Raw genomic sequence first — 6,000 nt, 5'->3', positions numbered from 1 at the left:
CTGCAAAGCATTATGAGAGAAAATGTTCACCACCTATGACTCTGAGCTATTGAAATAAAGAAAGGTTGAATAGCTACATTTCAACTATTGAGAGCCCATCAAGGATAAAAAATAATTCATCCCTGTTCTGCAGAAATAGTTGAAATTGAGCTGCTAGAAGCTGATGTTTCTTTAAAAGGAAATTAGCTTGTCCCCCCCCACGCGCTATATGTACAATTTAAATTAACACAGAATAAATGAAGTTTTGAAATGCAAATGTGAAAATGAGTCAAGAATATATTATAAATAAAGTTTACATATGGTGATGACAAGTGTCATCACATCTAAGTAACATCTACCACATTGTTCAGAAAATCACTAATGCAGTTTGAATGCCTTCTTTCTTTAGTAAAATATGCATCAGTCAGATAGAAATACCTAAATAGCTATATCCTCTGCAGTTATAAAACATTAATACTTGCTTTGTGTTGTTTTACTACTTTTATAATACTGTTCTTTAATATTTTTTTAGGAGATGACATTTGAAGGCAGCACCTTAAAAAAACCAAACAAATGTTTCTTTCAAACTTTCCTGCTGGTTACATTCCCTTCATCTCAGATCAACGTCTCTCATAACTGTTTCTGGAAGATCCAATATTTCTTGATATGCACATCCCAAAACTGTTGCCTATCCTCCAAAGCCATCATCAGCTTTATTGGCTTTGATGTGCTTCTCCCGGGGCCTCTCTAACCTCTGCTCATGACTCAGGATCCTATCCCAGCCAATCTCAGGGACATCAGTCCCTTCCCCAACAAGGCCATAAGACCCCTGTCCTCAGGTCCACAGGCTGATGTCCCAGCCTCAGCACATCTCCGTCCCCTCAGAAGTGCCTGATGTCCTGGGATGGGGCTGCACATTCCCACCAGTGGATTGTCCCCTGTACCCATCCCCCAGAGAGTCTCTGTCCCTCACAGTCCTCAGCTATGACCTTACCAGTATCGAACAGAGTGGAAAAGATTATTCTGCAAGAATACCTTTCTGCTTATGCACCACAATGTTTGTTTTCCCTACAACAACATGACATTGTTGGCTCAATTTCAGTAGCCCCTAGATCATTTCTTGCAGAACTGCTATTTAAGCAGCTGTTCCTCATCATGTGCCAGTGTAACTGATTATTTCTGCTTATATGCAGGGCCTTCTACTTGCCCCTAGTGAATTGCATCTTCTGTTCTTTTCCTTGTGTTTCTTGCCCATATCTTGAATTAGCCAATATTATTTTTAAATCTGGTTATGCCCTTCAACTACAGGTGCTACTGTTTGTCCTGGTACTCAGTAAGTACAGCATGTATTCCGTCACACAGGCTTTTAACTCTGGTAGACATTTTAAAGCATAAATAATGCAGTGCCACTGAAGCTAAAAAGAGTCAAGGATCTATGAACATAGACAAAATGGTCCACCAGGATGTTTGTTAAGGGTTTCTGAATATAGCTGGCTAAAATATGGAAGCTATATGACCAGGAGTACTTTTGCTGTTGGAGTGGTATTGGATAACTCTTGGTTTGAACCTAGAAAAAGGCCTTCGTTTTCTATCAACAGGCAGCAGTACACCAGTGTTCCTTTACTGCTAAAAGAAATTGTCTGAGCTGCTGGAAACATGCACTAGAAATTTCTTAATTAAAGACATGCCAAAAAACTTAGAGCAGAGTGAAGTGCAATTTCCTTCTTACAAAGCACTGGAATTTAAGATCTTTTGTCTCCCATTACGATTCCAGAATAAATAATGTTGTGTACAAGAAACAACTATCCCTTGTGTAAATTATTGATGGTGTCATTGTCGATAACATTGATCACAATAACATTACCTATAGCTTGATTCTCATATGGAGCTGTTTAACTTGGATTTAGAGCCCTATAGGTGTCAGAGACATTCTTAGGCTTGTTTCCTTGAAAAGATATTTGGATGTTTTGTAGGTCCCTGTATTACCTGGCAATGAGATCATGTTTTCCTTGGCTCTAAGTAACCTCACATGTTGAAAGCAGAGTAGATACAGGCTTTAAGATTGCCATTGCCTTTTCTTGTCATGTAAGAGAAGAATAAATTAATCTCATGTGTAGGGTAGACCACCTACGGACCATTCTTAAATCTTCATCTTCACCAAAAACCTGCCATTGCTATCAAAAGGAAGTCAGATTTAATCTTCTACAGCAAATCCTGCAACACTAGAAAATGACAGGTTTTGGTGATTTAGAGAAATTCAATATCAAATAGATAGCTCAATCATGAATCTATTATCCTCCCCCTACGCCAAGGAAGAGGTTAGTGAATGTAAAAACAAGATTATGGAATGGAGAAACAAGTACTCTGCTGAGCCCATACACATTAATTGTATCATTTCAGAGAATGACTAAAGATTGCCGTGAGTCAACGATTCCTCCTAAACATTTTGTCTAAGCACACCTACCATCCCAGCTTGACTGGCAATGAGCAGATTAACATACTTCAGTTATGATGGCAGCTCAGTTTGAAATAAATCACTATTAACAGCAGCACACCAGGCATCAATGCTCTCTCTGCCATACAACCAGTCACTTAAATTGTCTTTTTGCATACTCTCCTTTTCTTAATGTAAGAAACCTTCATAAAGAAGATAAGAGAGTGAGGGGCAAGAGTTGTGTAGGGAAAATGACTGCCTAGGAACACAGCTGAATTAAACCCTGTGTTTATCTACAGGCCAACAAACTGAAGTCCTACACATTTACATATGCAGAGTATCTGATGAAACAGTGTTTCAAAAACATTGTGTTTCAAAAACCTGCCTGGCACCCTGTCAACTTTTGAGCTGCTTGAGAACTCAGCTCAGCAGTCTGATTCTAAGATGACACAGTAAAAGTCTTTTTTGGCCCAGATTCCCAGCATTTTTGTAGTTTTACCATCCTTGAACCTCAATACACCTGGAAACCCAAGTGACAGCCCCAGGGCTTCCAGCTTCCCTGGTTTGTGAAAAATGGGATGCAAAGAAAGTTCTCAAGAGCCGAATAATTGGATTCATGTTTTATTTTAAAACTGAATAGAATTCTTTTCCCCGGACAGAAGAAGGAGGAGAAGAAACAAAAGGAATTTCCTTTCCATTGGAAATATGAAGGTTTCTAGGTTTTGTTCCTGTTCCAAGGTTTATTACATGCACATTAGCACATGCATACACAACTCTAGCAGACTTTCCCCTCTTTGAAGTGGCTGATGGGGGGATTTCCTCTTAGGATATGTCTTATACTGCAGTAACTGCAGGATACTGATCTGGATGGATTTAAAATCTCATACAATATAGTGTTTCCCTATTTGAAGCCTAATTAGATTTATTATATACATCCACAGGAAACAACTCCATCCTGTAGCAAGAAAAAAACATTTGAGATCTAAATGTTAAGCCATCTAAAGCAAGCTAACAATTATTTTTTAAAATTTAAAAAGTCATACAGAATAGTCTTATATGTGCTTTTTCATGGTTTTAGTTTCTTTCAAATGCATCAAATTCAAGTCTCCATTCTAGTATTAATTTCAATTGTAGTTTCACCAATCAGGCTATCACTCCTAGCACTTGTTGGACTTCAAGAAAATCAAGAATAAAAACTTTGTAAATGGATTATCTTCTGTGGATTATAAAGATTTTACTTTACAGGTGAATTTGATAAAAATTTCCTTTTAACTTCTGCTGCAATTAACATGTAAGTCAAAGGTCTTATGTATTAAAAGGGGAAAAAATCCCTCTTTCAAAGGAAGTCCATAATGTGTCAAGAAGCATCTACTGCTTTGTAAAAAGTGCGATTCATTCAGCAGTACAGGTGCCTGAGGGATTGAACAGCATTGCAGGAGAGTGATGGTGTGCACAGGACAGAGAGATGAGCCAAGAAACCTGATGGGGAAAGGTTTTTTGTTTCTTTCCCTCAGAAAAAACTGAGGGAAAGTTCTGGGTGGTCCAGAGGGCAATGTGAAGGACAGCAGTTCTGTTTTGGGAAGGTTTGGGATTTTTTTCAAATTTTTGAAGCTGCACTTGATTCTTACTTAGGATAAAGGCCCTCCTTCCTAACAAGTCTAGTCTTTATTTTTTTCTTCTTTATTTTTTCTAGTCTTTATTTTTTTTTCCAGTCTTTATTTTTTCCTTTTCTCCATCATGTTTCTTCTCTGGTTCTGAAAGATAAAACAAACCAAAACACAACCAACCAAAAAACAAAAACTCTCAAAAATACTACCATTCATAGCAAAATAATAATTTGAAAAGAATTGAATTGGAAGAATCCTTTGAAAATTAAAAACTTAAATTCACTCTCTTAAAAATGAGGATTTCTTCTAAAGATTTAAAAATTTCCATTGCTTTTACAATTGCCTGTATATACAGACTTCTTTTTTTAGTAAAAAAACAGGTATTCCTAGTCAGCAGCAGTGCCCAAAAAGCCTTGAGTAAAAGATTTGCAGAGGTCACAGCTGCTAATCCATTTTCAAAGCCAGAGGAATAGCTGGGTGGGTGAGGAAGGAGTAGACCTGGAAGAGAGAGGAGGAAAACACAGCTCCAACCATTGGCTAAAAAGTGTATTTATTATTTCTCTTAATAAAATCTCCATGCTTAGACCATCTTCTGAACTTTTTATGTGTATCTGTGAATGGCAGGATAGATAAAAAAATTATTTGCACGTGAGGGAACTGCTGCTTCACAACATAGAGAAGCAAAGAAATTGACATATCTTACAGCCTCCTTACATTCTGACAATGTTTTTCTTTTTTTGGGGAGGCTTTTATTTATTTCTCCCTGCTTTTTGGTATCACTGGGATATGTAATAATTTAGCTTCATTGCTAACAAACTTTAAAATATTTCATTGATATTTTTACCATTTTGAAAAAAAATTATCTGCAAAGCACAGCAAATGTTGATTTTTTTCCATCATCTGCTAAGCTATCTGTCCTCATCCTCCTCTCTGATGTTTCAGTCCATGAGGCTTTGCATTTCTTTTACCATGGCTTTCATTAATTAGTCTGAATGCATTTACTAACCAGTGTTTCAATTTTAAATCCATTCTCTTATACCTTGTGCTTGCTTTTGTACAGACATCATGTTGGGATATGCATTCATCTGAGGAAAGTGATAGACAGGGTTTTTAAAAGAAGACTCAATCAGTGCCAGAAGTCTTCTCTTTTCTCTTTTCTCTTTTCTTTTCTTTTCTTTTCTTTTCTTTTCTTTTCTTTTCTTTTCTTTTCTTTTCTTTTCTTTTCTTTTCTTTTATTTTCTTTTCTTTTCTTTTCTTTTCTTTTCTTTTCTATTCTTTTCTTTTCTTTTCTTTTCTTTTCTCTTCTCTTCTCTTCTCTTCTCTTCTCTTCTCTTTTCTCTTTTCTTTTCTTTTCTTTTCTTTTCTTTTCTTTTCTTTTCTTTTCTTTTCTTTTCTTTTCTTTTCTTTTCTTTTCTTTTCTTTTCTTTTCTTTTCTTTTCTTTTCTTTTCTTTTCTTTTCTTTTCTTTTCTTTTCCTTTTCCTTTTCTTTTTTTCTTTTCTTTTCTTTTCCCTTCCCTTTCCTTTCCTTTCCTTTCCTTTCCTTTCCTTTCCTTTCCTTTCCTTTCCTTTCCTTTCCTTTCCTTTCCTTTCCTTTCCTTTCCTTTCCTTTCCTTTCCTTTCCTTTCCTTTCCTTTCCTTTCCTTTCCTTTCCTTTCCTTTCCTTCCTTTCCTTTCCTTTCCTTTCCTTTCCTTTCCTTTCCTTTCCTTTCCTTTTATTCTTTGGTAGTATTAGAACATCTAAATTGTTGAATTGTTGCCAAGGAGAAAAGAGGATAAAATAAAGGAAAAAAAAAAAAAAAAAAAAAAAAAAAAAAAAAAGAAGAATGAGAGAGCTATAGGAACAAAACCCAAACCACCAAAGAGGTAAGGAGACAACTCCAAGCTAATTTGCTCATATTCTGTCATTTCTGTCATTGTTTAAGTTTCACATTTCAAATCCAGTGGCTCTCTGTCAATTATTTGCTTTTCCTTTCTTAAACT

This window comes from Sylvia atricapilla, chromosome 1 (assembly GCF_009819655.1).
Source record: "Sylvia atricapilla isolate bSylAtr1 chromosome 1, bSylAtr1.pri, whole genome shotgun sequence".
Classification (NCBI taxonomy): domain Eukaryota; kingdom Metazoa; phylum Chordata; class Aves; order Passeriformes; family Sylviidae; genus Sylvia; species Sylvia atricapilla.
This window is presented reverse-complemented; position numbering follows the sequence as displayed.